This window comes from Cupressus sempervirens, chromosome 8 (genome assembly GCF_028749045.1).
Source record: "Cupressus sempervirens isolate cs-2001-9-10 chromosome 8, ASM2874904v1, whole genome shotgun sequence".
In the NCBI taxonomy this organism is placed as follows: Eukaryota; Viridiplantae; Streptophyta; class Pinopsida; order Cupressales; family Cupressaceae; genus Cupressus; species Cupressus sempervirens.
The window spans coordinates 665048232-665062535 of NC_143125.1; positions in this window are offsets into that span (position 1 = coordinate 665048232).

The following is a 14304-nucleotide window of genomic DNA, read 5'->3' on the forward strand; positions in this document are numbered from 1 at the left end:
CTCCAAAATTACAATTGAAAAATCACGCACCTAATCGGGTATCTGATTTCAAATTGGATACCCAATTTGATTTCGAGTATCTTATTAGGCTTGATATTTACCAAGCCTATTTGGTCAACCAAAAAATGTGTTTGAGAAGGATTTCACTAACACTCAGACTTTAGGTAGCCATCTGACAATGTTATTTTCATCGAAATTGAATAAAATGAAAAGGGTTTTTTTATAACACTCTCGAGATTTCATCGATATAATTGCTTTAAAATTTTGAGTTCGATAAGTATTTATTAGTTAATTTTCAATGAACATGATTGTAAAGTTTTGATTGACATCCTAATTGAAAAATAGCTATAACTTTCAAACAGTATAACATTTTTAAATCCAAAAGTTGTATCACATTCTATGCTTTCCCTAGTATAAGAAAAAATAAATTAATTTGGTAAAGTTTTATATTAGTTAAGGTGGTCAAACACGGGTGTTTTTTTTTCTGAAAAAGTTTTAGTAGAAAATTCATATTGAATTATTTATTTAGAATAAAAATACCCAAAAATATGTGTCACATCCAGGCATGAGTCTACCTTTCATATCTATAATTATATTTAAAAATATTATCATTTGAATTTGATTAAGGTGGTCAGACATACACTTACTTTTTTATTTTTGCCCTGAAATTTTCGTAGTACTGCATTGAAATCCAAACTTTTGACCAATCAATTATTTTTCCTCTAGATAAGGCATAGTATTTTAGAAACTACATTCAATTTCCTAAAAATTATTTTCTTACAACTTTTTAATATAAAGTCCAGAACCACTTTAAAATTATGTGTCAAGTTGACATAACTCTGATTTGTTGGTCTTTCACTACCACTTAAGGCCATAGTTTGGTTGACCATGATCGTGCACATACCCATCCTAGGCATGTACTCTATCCATTAACATAAAATCCTAGTTCAATATAGAAACCAGCTTATCTGCATTATTCTGCATGTGGTGTAGAAGTTTAAGATTTCCTTGTATGATTTGCACACCTTTTTCTTCAAAACTTTCTCACCATTTCTAACAAGCCTTAAAAAATGGATCTAATTGTACAATCTCCTTATCCCTCTTATCAAGTGTCACATTTAGAGTCTCCTCAAGATTTTTAGGATTTAATGGACCAAATACTTCATTCAAATAACCTCTTAGGATTTCATTTTTCTTCTAGAGGTTCAACAATTTAGACTCATCTTGTTCCAAGTGCCTAAACACTTCTTTGATTCCTATAGTAACCATCAATTTGGTAGTATCCATAGTGGGTTTTCCAAGCAACACCTCCTTGATTTGATAATATTTTGGGGTCAAATCCTCAATATATATATCTATGTAGAGGAGGGATAGCAACATGGAAAAATAAGTCCTAATTTTGATCACTAATGACAAAGGCCAATGTTCATGCATCACCTACGAGTGACTCAAATTTCTTAAGACCTTCAAATAATTCTCCCATTCCCTTTTCCTTAGTAAAATACAACTACTTTTTTTTTCTAACCATTACCTCTTTTCTCAACCATCTTGGAGTATCTTCCATCGGAGATTTACCCTTGGACAAAGAAGGAGCTTGTACCACTAGGCCTTTTCCCTTATCACTCCTCTCTAGAGTCTTCTTCTTTTGTGAGAGATACACATTAGGTTTCTCTATATCTGTTGAGTCCATAGTCCACACCTCTATATCTTGGGAAGTCTATTGACGTTCCTCATATATTTTCCCCTCCTTTGATACTTCATCAGAGGGTATTTTTTGTGGCTCTTCTTCATTTTCATCTTGCACCTATTCTCCATTACCTAGAGGGAGAAGTGTAACTGGACCTTTATCCAAGCATGATAAAGCTTGACTTACTAATGGTCGAGCACTTAAAGGTCCTTGTGGCTAAGGTAGAAATTGACTCCAATAGTCTTGAGGAGGTAGAATATTTTGTGTATCCCTTATTTAGTCACCTACCAACTCAATGCCTATAGGTATGAAATTGATATTTGAAACCTTAAAGACATCACCCCCTTGTTCCTCTTGCTCATCAATCCATTGTTGTAACTCATCATCTAAAGTCATAACCTAAATAGGTTGTGTAGGAATGGATGGTGACATTATAGTGGAGCTTCTTCTCCACTCTACCTCTATAGCCCTAGAAACATGATCTTTTTGACTCAAGGAAAGGTTATCTTCTTCATCTTCATCATCCTCTTCTTCTTCTTCTAGAATAACTTATGGGACTAATAGAAAAGGAATAACCTTTCTTATCACCTTTTGTCTCCTTTTAATTGGAGTTTTCATCTTTGTTTTCTTGGGAGCTAATGGAGATGATTCTTCCTCTTATGCAGGTAGAGGCACTTCCTATGCTTATGTTTTAGCTCCTTTCCCTTGTTCTAGTGGTGGCACTAGTAGATTATCCTAAGTCTAGATGACTTCTACATTTTTTACCCTTCTACATTCTCTTCCCTTAGTGTTTTGGTACTTGAGTTGCCTCTTCTCTAGGCTTGGCTTGTTGAGGGGAAGTTATTTTCCTTTTATTTTTAAGTTGATGCATTATTTCTGGCCTTACTCGAGACTAAGCTTTGAATGTTGGCACTATCACCTTAGCTCCTCTACCTTTCCCAATCTCCTCTACCTTTCATTGGGAAAGTTGTAGCTTGGAAAACTATAGTTTGTGGAATCAAATCCAAATTGAATTTTCTCTTGATACAATCCTTGGTTAGTTGGATAACATGCATGTCCCTATAATCAATATCTACATTTTCTTCTCTATCAATTTCTACATTCATGATAGGTCAATCAAATATATTATCTCTATTATACAAGGATCTAAAACCTCTTCATTGTCTTGTTGTATGATCTTTAATGGGACCTTCATTTTTAAAGAATTTCCTACCAAATAGAGAGTCATCCTACAATAATCCCTTATTTGGATTTTGTATTCATTCACTACATTCATCCAATGATCCTCTTTAGCATCTTCATGTTGGAATTGTTTTCCTACCAAGTACTGAACTCTACCAATGTTATCAAAATAGGGATGAGGAGAGTTATAATCCTTCAAAGGATATTGATCCCATTCAAACTCAAAAGTTGCAATATCCTACTTCTAGTTAACACTAAATAGAACTATAGTGATGGACCATACAAAGGTCTTCTTATGTTGTTTTCTTACTCTTTCATATGCAGATGAGAGTTTTCATGCAATCTCTAGCAATATGAGTTTGACACATACATACCTAGGGAGCTTTTTTGGATTCACAGTCATACCTGCTACCCTTAAATATGTGAATGTCTTGAATTGGATGTAATAGGCATCTATTTTTGTAATCTTTGCCACTACCTCTTCTGACATCCTTTTCACATATTCTCCCTCAATGAACTAGATGGTTGTGAAAATGAAGGCACCATTCACTATTTTGTGCTCATTATCATACTAGGAAAGCTTTTTCCTTACCAACTAGGGAGTATACCACATAAGGCCATGATTTGCATCTTGCAAGCTACCCCTTTTGAACAACCATGGATAATATATTACTCTTGTAGCTAACAGGTACACCAAATAAGATGTCATATAGAACCTTTAGTTTTTTTTAACTGCCACCAATTGTTCATCTAAATTCTCACTAAGAATTGAAGCCTAGTCTACTGGCATCTTTTTTGTTTTGATGGTTTTAATGAAGTGTACCATCCATATATTCAAGTGTCCTACTATTGGTAATCCCATGACTCTACTCTAGAGCACTATAGAATGTCTAATATCATCTTTTATATAGCCCCTCATCATATCTACTTTGCCTACCTTTCATCCAAGAGGAGTCTTATCAATGAGATAAATGATTGAATGATTTTTGATGTTTCCTCTCCATCCTCTCTATACCACCTTTCTACTTGATGATATGTCAATATTATATACTGATCCACCCTTAGAAGATGGAAAAATTTCTCGATGTTCTTAGGCCTCAGATCTAGGATGATCTCTCTACTTATGCTTTTTACAACTTTCTCCTCTAAAACATAGTTTTCTACCAATGCCATAGTCAACTCAGAAGATTGTACTAACACCGAGTGTGACATTGCATTTACTAGTCATGATCTGATAAGTGTAGATACCATAGGGGCTCTTTCATTTGGCTTTTTGCATAAGACCATGAATTTGTTCCAGTCAATATGGCCTAGCTTAGTATCTCAGATCTCAGAATATGCATCCAGAAAGTGTGACTTTGTTGGAACACCTTGAAATTTGAAGACCACTAGTTTTGGAGTCATCGTTGTAGTGAGGGATGATAATAAAGAAGTCAATTTATCTACCTAAAAAAAACATCCATTAGTCTAGAAGGTTGAAAATTTTAATTAAATAAACCCTAATTATGACACAAAATGACCTAGAATGTAAAACCCTATTAAAACACCGAAATAACCTAATTTACACCTCTAAAGAACAAAACATTGGTGCACCTTGAAAATTTTGAAGGTGCATTTGGTGTGTCTTATCTCTCTAGGAAACCCTCAATGCTAAGGGTGCACACATAACACACCTTATGGGGTGTTCTAGGTGCACACCCTTATAAACAAATCTTTTTTGTTAAAAAGGGTGCATTTGGAGTGCATTATGTGCGTACCCTTTCTTTGCATAAGGGGATGGTTTTGCCTTTGGTGCACACATGTGAACCTTCATCTAAGTTGAGAGCTTTTTTGTGTTTTAATTTTTATTTAAGTTTTTTTTGTTTATTATGTTTGTGCACAAAAGTTGTACACCTTGTGCACCTTTTCCTTTGTCAATTAAACATGTGTTAATGTTGGTTACAGGAGAAGGAGTGATTTGGCACACCTTATGGGTTGTGGAGGTGCACAACGAGTTCAAGCAAGAGCAAGAATTAGATAGGAGGAAGGGGTCCTAGACTTTTATAGGCTTAGGATGGAGCACACCTTTGGAGGTACACACCTGCACATGTGTGCAGGTGTGCACTTCCAAAGGGAAGTGCTCCCACTAGTGAACCTTTGTGCACTAGCACACCTTGTAGGGTGTGCTAGGTGCACTAAGTGTGCTAGTGCACCCTTCTTCATCAGATTTGACCTTTTTTCCTCAAAATCTCCAATTCTTGACAAAGTGGGTTTTCTAGTAGAGAGTCAGACTAAGCCAAAACACTAGAAAAAACCCTCAAAAAGATTCAAACACCAGACTAGGGATCAAGAAAGCTAAAAAATATACCCCCATTTCTACGTGAAATAAGGTGTGCATTGTGATATCACAACATATATCTATAACCTTTCTCGTTTTTTTCACATTCACACTCACTTGTGTGTTTCTAATCAACCTTGCTATGTATGTCTCTCTCCACATACAAACTCACTCATACACACATTAGCTGGGCTTGACTTGGCTTGACTAGACATGACACCAAAAGTTTAGTTTCATATCTCTTTAAATAAGAAATTTTTGCTTTCCTATTTTCTATATCCACCATAGATCTTAGGGTTTATAATCAGATTCAACTTGATTTAATGTATCTAGGCATCTTCTTGATCATCCTCTAGAAACACTAGTAAATTTGGACCCAAATTTTGACCAATTTTGGTCAAAATTTTGACCAAATTATAGGTTGGTCAAAATTTCAACAAATACATTCATCAACATGCTTTTGTTTTTGATGATCTTAGTAGAAAAAAAAACATTTTGACGAATGTATTTATCAAAATTTTGACCAACTTGCAATTTTGTCAAAATTTTGACAAGAAAAATAGCGATGAACCAGGGTCAAAAATTTGCTCAAAATTTACTAGTGAAACTTCTCTAGAATTTTTTTTTTTGTCATTACCTAATGACCTCCTTGAATTTAATGATCCAACTCATCAATCTTATCTTCAACATGTTTTACTTCTCTTAAGAAATCAACCGAGTCGGCTTGATCTTATGATTTCTTTGAATTTATTCTCTTACAGTCACTTGAAAATCTCTAAAATTTTGATACTCAATCAACACTACATACTTGATCACTATAGATCTTTCTAGCTCAACATTAACTAACTTTCTTAGTCAATTAACACTAGGTTTTCTTGGCAGTAACTGTAGCTCGGTTAACACTAGCATTACTCAAGACTCCTTGGAATTTTACTCTTTTTCTCAGCTTAGCTTACTTGACATAAACAATTACTTTTCTTTATCAAATTCTATGCAATCAAATTCCCATTGTAACTTCATTTTCACAACTTCAACCTTTCCTCTAGGTGCTATAGTTATGAGTAAATTCTCAAACCCTCTTCATCAATTGAATAGATATGACACTTATATTATGTAGTAATATGTCCCATCCATAGGTTTGATGTCAACGAAAAAAATAATTGTTCCTTTTGTAAGTTTCCAACAAACTCCCTCTTTCATATTGATGGCATCATCTAAAATATATAAATACTAGTAGTAGATAAGCTACCATACAATCCAAAATATTTCACTTCCATTAGTGACCAACATCCTTAGTTTCATTTTGATTCTCATCCATGCAAACTTCCTTTATCAGTTTGCTTTACTTTCATGACTCTCTCCCTTTAAGGTTTATCTTTCTCTCTATTCTCAGTAATCTCTTCCTTAATACTCTCCCTCTTTAGAATTTTGCATTGTTATTAGTAATCTTTTCCACTTTAGATCTTTGTTTCTTAGAAATTTCTCCATCTTTGACAACAATGCCAAAGACATGTAGCTCTCTTAGCTTCAAATTCTTCATACATCTAAATTATGTAGATTTTTCATATTTTGATGATACTTTTCATTTGTCTATGATTGATTTATTTATGTTATACTAAAGTGTTCTCCCTTAGGAATTTCCTAAAGTATAGATGTATTGCACCACTATGTAGAATGCTATGATTGGCACATGTGATGCAATGCACTTGGTCTTCTTAAGTAGCTTTAGTTAGGGGAATCACTCATAGTTTACCTCTAAGATATTCATGAGCATCTTTAGGTAATGGTTTTGTGAATCTGTTAGCAATTTGTTCCTTTGTATTCACATATTCTAGCTTTACTTCCTTGTCTTGAACTAATTCTCTCAAGTAGTGATACTTGATAGCAGTGTGCTTTGTCTTAGTATGCATCACTAGATTCTTTGAAATGTTGATTTCACATGTTATCACAATTTGTAACTATTGGATCTATAATCTCTTATTTTATACCTTTCAATAATTTCTTAATCCATATTATGTTTGAAAAAATCACTACAATTACCACATACTCAACTTTAGCTATTGATTTGAAAATACAATTCTACTTCTTGCTTGTCAATGACACCAATCTCTTTCCTAGAAAGAATGCACCTCCACTAGTTTATTTTTGTCATCAATATATCTAGCCCAATCTTAGTCAATGAAAACCTTTTTTTCAAATCTATCGCTTCTCTTGTTATATAATCCATATTTTTTTGTACCTTTTAGATATCTCAATATCCTTGTTACATCCATCATGTGATTCTCTTTAGGATTTTCTAAAACTTTAGCAACTATCCAAAATGCCAAAACAATATTTGAACTATTCTGAACAATATATTGCAATTTTCTTATGATCGATTTGTATAGGGTCTAGTTCACATTAGTAGAACCATCAGTCCTATTTTATGTCCTCTAACATAGGTGTACTCACTGGCCTTGAATATTCCATACCAAAAGTCTTTAATATTTCCTTGATGTATTTTGATTGTGAAATAAAAATACCAAACTTCATTTGACATACTTGTAATCCAACAAAGAATTTTATTTCACCAAACATTTGTTGGAAATAATCAAGACTGGCTAGGTTACTAAGAGGGGAGGGGTGAATTAGTAACCTCAAAAATTTTAACAAATTCAACACTCAACAACATAAACCATTCACCATTAATTGATCCAATCTACTGCGTATATGAGAAACTAAAAGATAAACATTCATGGCACATGAATATAATATTTGGTGACCCAAAAACCTTCCAAATAGAAAGTAAAATTGGGGTGGGCATGATACCCACAAAACTTCAATACTATAGAATAAAGTTGGCCTGTTAAGGCTTGCAATGATCACTTCTGATGATCTGCCTTGTTAGGAGCAATTAGTACTACTAGGTCCACCTTGTTAGAGGTTTTACAAACATACAATGAAGTATGCACTCTGTTAAGAGATTTAAATGAAAGACTATTAAGTCTACCCTATTAAAGGATTTGAATCTAATTCACCTGTTAGGATGAAATAGTAGATCTGACTTACAACTTAATTTATGATTAGATCCTTTAAATTCTAATCACCTCTTGTGATAGATAAAACATGACTGCACTAGATTTGACCTTGCTAAATACTCTGCTTCGCTGTTGATTCACATTTGGATGTTGATCATCACATTTTCTTTCACTCTTCTCAAAACATTACCATATCATCATGCTTGGGTATGATACAATACATTACATATATACCATCCCAATTCTCATAATTACAAGGTCGACCAAAACACAAGTTAACACCAATATTACTGAGTCGGCCCAAATGTAGAAAACTTAGGTTCTGATAGCTAACTAGGTGACCTTCTGATACTTCATTTCCACTGCATTACTTAGTATCATCATGCATTTGGTAGAAGTAGATGCTCAGTCAATACTAATCACTCAACATAGCTTTGAGCTTAGTGAACATTGGAGACTCAGTAGATATAGTGTAACTCAGTAGAAACTAAATACTATATTTACCTTGCTTGCACTTGGTAAAAACTGCTCATCCATCACTCGGTTGATACTAGCTTCACATGACAACAACTAATGAATTGATAAATACTATGAAGCTTGGTAACCAATAACTATTCAGTGATAACTGCTAGACTTCACACTGCTTGTTTTCACTTGATAACCTCTGGAATGCTTAGTGTGAACTGTTGAACTATTGAACTCACTTGGCAACCATTGAATGCTTGGTAAACATTGGAGATTGAATGATGAACTTAGTAACCATAGAAAATTATGAATAAGTGTTGTCACTAATGACAAAAATAACTTAATTCCAACAATGTCCCCCTTTAGCATTAGTGACAAAAACACTTATTACCCAAAATTTTATATACAGTGTCATGCAGATTTTTTGATTTTTCAAAATTTGTCTTTGTATTGCATTTTCACATATCTCCCCCATACAATGTACATACCATATAATATCATATTGAGTATATATAAAAGTATACTTCTTCTTATGCACAATTCTCTCCCCTTTTATTCTGTACATATGTCTCTCCACAAATAGCTCTTTCTCCCCCTTTTTGATAGTAATGCCAAACATGTATACACAACATACTTATACAGAGACACTAAAATGTGAGAGAAACTCAAAGTGTACCTTAAGAGTAAGAGCTAATGTCTTATCCTAGTTGTCTTGAAAAGTCTTGCAGGTTTGAAGTGCCACTTGAACTTCTACTGAGAGTTCAATCATATGATCTACAATTGAAAAAATGTTATCATGGATCAATGTTTTTGAATAAGCAATGTGCTTCTGCATTGAGTCCATGATTGGAAGGATCATGTTTTCGATGTCTAGAAGTGTAGATCTAATCCTTGCTTCCTCTCTCAAAAATTCTTCCTACATGTCTGATAAAAGTCTAACCTTCATGTGATGTGCTAAGCTTGAGCTGGGGTCAAGCTCCAGCTTTTGAGCACTAGTCTTCAGATCCTCGTCAATCTTAATCAATTTTTCCTTTATTTCCTTAGTGTACACGGAAACATTACATAGCTTGGAAAAAAGAGATGTTTCATTTGTAAAAAAAATTTCAAGATTAGCCAAAATTGAGGAAAGCTCTACCTGATGAATAGAAATGTGCTCAAGCACTTTATTGTCAAACTTTTTCTCAACTTTTTCTATCAACTTTTCTTGACCAGTAGAGTCCTCATTGAATTTATTTACTACTTCCTCTAACTGTAACAAAATATGTTGAGATGAATCAACATCTACACCTATAGCCTCAATTAAGATATTCTTTGCACTTTCAATGATTCAGGATTCTCTATCCCTTTCTTCTCTTAACTGCTTCTTTCTGGCCTTCTATTCTAGAATATGGCTTACCAATCTCATTTGATCAATAGTAGCATTATCAAAATCCAACTTAGAAATTTCAATTTCCTTGTCCAAGTCAATATCTTCATCAATTTATTTTCCACTAAGCAGAATTTTAAGGGGTTTTCGTGGTTCTACTTCTGATATTATTGCTTTGGACTTTGAAATATAAACAATGGTAGAAACAGCAGGGCTTGTGAAAACTTGTATAGGGCCTACTAAAGCAATATTGACTAGAGTGCTAAAAGAATCCAAAATTTATGTGCTACCCAAAATTGAAGTAATTATAGGTGAAATACTGACTGAAGTGCATACAATAGGAGCACTGATAGAAGTATTTACAAATGAATCACTTACAGGAGCATGCAAAATTGAAGTTGACAAAATTATAGAACTAGATGTTATACTCAATGCTAATGTCCCTGACTCGGGACGTGAAGAAGAGGAGGGCTGCAACTTAGTGGATGAAGTGGTGGACACTTCCATTAGTGATATCTAGAGCTAAGAGGGAGAAAAGAGTGATTGAGAAAATGATGTATCTATTGTGGTTACAATCACACTTGCTAAAGTTGTCTCCATACTAGATGATGTAGTAGTTTTTGGTGGAGATTGAGGAAGGGAGGCTATAAATTTTGTAGCTATCCTTACTGGATCATTCTCTTCTTCTTCTCCTTCCCTATCTTCCTCTTCCACTTCTTCCTCTTTCTCTCCTTCACCATCCTTCATCAATGCCTCATAATCCTTATCATCAATAGTGACATGAGGTGTATTATCTTCTTCATCCTTTTCACTATCATCATCATTTATTTCCAATCTATCCTCACTAGCCTTGTGCAAATGATAAGCACTTTTCCACATAGCAGTAGCATCTTTAACTAAATGCTCAATGTATTTCACCAAAATTAGACAAGTATGAAATCTTATCATCATCTTACCTTCATTAATTAACCTTAACATTGGTAAGATTCGATAGCAACTATCTCAAAGATTGCTCATATATATCCTTTGCTATTTGCATGGCTAGTTCCCATCTAGGTTCTAACCTTGCTAATAATTCATTGGAAATTTAGGGAGTAATTTTATCTAGGGAATATTTCCATTTTCCTATCTTTGTTAGTACTGGCTCCTCAATCTGCATCTTCTCGACATCATTTAAAGCTTCATACTTTAAATCTTTAAAAAAATTTATACATGCACCTTCTTCTAATTTCTTCAATCTTTCCTGGAAGGTGAGTGGGGGCTTACTAAACACAATTTCACTACCTCCTTTCTTCTTGGATCTTCTTGTAAACATAGCTATGGAAGCCTTGGGTGGCTTGGTGATAATCAACTTGCCTTTCTTTCTCATAGGCTCTTCCTCCTTTTCTAATTCCCACTCTTCATCCTCAGACTCTTCTTCATCTTCTCCTTTTCCCTTGGTAAGCATGAGAGGGGCACTTGCAATTTTCAGCTTTGAAATCCTCCTCTTTCCTTTGTTTATTGCCTGTTAGAGCTTGATCTCAAGCTCTATTGTGGCCTTTACTTCATCATAAGTTCCAAAGATGGGTACCTTTGGATCTAATAGCTCATTTACCAAGGCTTCAATTATCTCCTTTGTTTCATCAATATTAATCTCATAAGGAAGAGGTTTCACCCTTACAATTCTTGGCCTAATTGCCTAAATGTACACTCTATGATAGTCAACCTTGAAACAAACATCATCCTTGTAGTCTCCAACTAGTTTTGGTAGAATTTAGAACCCATTATTCATCTTCTCCTTAAAAACTTCAAAATAGTTATCCATTATACTATCAAAATTCTCACCCATTTTTGCAACAAATTCATTAATTTGGTACAAAACTGGAGTATCTTTTCTCCATATCACTAATCCTTTGGAGGGGAAAAAATTTTGTACATAAAAGTACAAACAATTTAATAAAGAACCAAATTTGCACATATTATTCTTTGAGGTCCTGATACTTTCCATGTTCTTGTTCAACTATTTCAACATTAGGTCTGCCAAACCATATTCTGAAATTTTCTTTACAACTTTGTAAGCTAAGTCCATAGCCTCACACAACACACTATTCAGTTGACTAGAGTTGTATATCTTATGTGCAATGATATGAATACCAAACCTAAGTTCTACATCAGATACATTGCTAATCTTCAGTCCTCTACTATCCCATTCGGCTAGGATTTTCTTTTGAAGCTCATCCTAACGTAGGGTTTTGGTAACTTTGACTTTATTGAGCATAGGGAGACCCATGATTTTGTGAATCATCTTCTTTGTTATCAAGACTAGTTGTTCTAACCGCAACTAACCATTATGCATTTCGCTCAAAATATACCTAATCCATTTGATTTGGAAGTTTCTTGCCAGATGTGGAATGTGGGTAAAACCTTTCTCCTCTAGGTGTTTATGCTTGAGCTTAAGGGTTCCATCCACACACAATTCTCCTAGAGGACTATCCATTTAGAAGGCTCCAATTTCTTGCACAAAACATTTAAGATGGGTACAAATATCATTTATAAGGAGTACCTTTTATGGGATTTGTGATTGCACTCCATTAAGGTCAAGTGATTCTACAATTTTTGGTACCAGTTTGAAGTTTGGAGCCTTCCATTCAACACCATGCACCAACATATCAGAACCTTTCTTTGTCTTGTTGTTGTTACTATTGGATGCCATGTTCACTTAGTAGACTGATAAAAACTTCTTCAAAAACTTTGCTACAAATTATGCTTAAGATCACTTGGATGCTCTAAAAATTGCTCTACTCTGGCTATACTGAATTTGTGGTGAAAATCAAGTTGAAATTTTTCCTTTTGATGAAAAATTCTTCCATTAATGCTCGGTATGATGAGAGCCATAATGACATAGTACTTGACAGGTTATCATCCACTATCTATGTAGATAACTCAATAGAACATTGTAACTTGGTGACCAAACAAAACTTTGTTACTCTCGACATTGCTCAGTATGATCTAGCCTTGCTCAATGAATACTGATGCAAAACTTTTTTGATCCCTCTGTATCTAAAATACTAATTTGGATATTTCCTTCCATTCATTTGAACTACTTGAGATGTGACCTTGAGAATGTAGTTCCAGTTCTTACTTAAGAACTTAATTAGAAATGGTGGAGTCACCCACTTCTTGAGTGACATGGCCATCATCACTTGGACTAGCTTGCTCGGTAGATTTGGGAATCCATTGTTGTCTCATATACTTCCTAATGTTATAAGCTTTAGATTTCTTTTCATCTTCAACTCTACCTATGTTCATGCAATTCTTAGATATATAACCAAGTTCAGTGCATGTGTAACATCTTATTGTAGTATGCTTCTTTCTCAAGTGATGCCTTGCACAATTTATGCCAATGTGTCCATATTCTCTAGAGTAATGAAATCTACACCAAGTATTGTAGTCCCAACCAAATATTTCCTTTACAAATTGTTCAGGTGGATTGAATGGTTTAGATCTACATTTAGGTGCCTTGTGACTTTGTTTCTTGCATTTGTGACATTTACCTTCAAACTTTAGTTTCTCCTTGCATTCATTAGCTTTATGACCATGTTGACTACACTTGTAGCATTTTTCATTGAATTTTACCTTTCCATTGCTCCAAAATTTGTTTGATGTATGACCTATCTTACCACATTGATTGCAAGTAGGTCTTTGATTCCTTTGAGCATCTTGTTTCGAGGATTCACCTTGTTCTTTGTATCCAAGTCCTACTTTACCCTTTTGCCTATAAAGATTCTTCTCACTTTGTTGATTCAATCGATCCATGTCTGCTTGGGATTTCATTATTCTTTCATTGAGTTGTTTCTCAGAGTTTAGATTCTCTTTCAATCTTTCATTGATTTGTCTTTCAATTTTTAAATCATTCCTTAACCTTTCATTTTCAGATCTCAGACTCATGATTTCCTCATTTGCATTAGAGAGCTTATTGATAAGACTTTCTCACTGAAGGGATTGATTTTGAGTTTCATTATTCCTTATCTCCAAGTCTTCATTTTCCTTATTTCTCTATTCCAAAATTTCACACAATCTTATTGACTAAATTTCCTATTCTCTTTTCAATTTTCTTACCTCTTCTTGTAGGGAAACATTTTTTTCTAGGAGTTCTTTGATTGCCTCATTTGCTTCATCTAAACTGCTTGAAGGGAAAAAGTCTTCAATCTTTTCTTCAACATACTGGTGGTCATTCACCTATTTTGCAAGTCCCTTCCTTCTTTTCATGGATTGGGAAAGATGCTCTTGT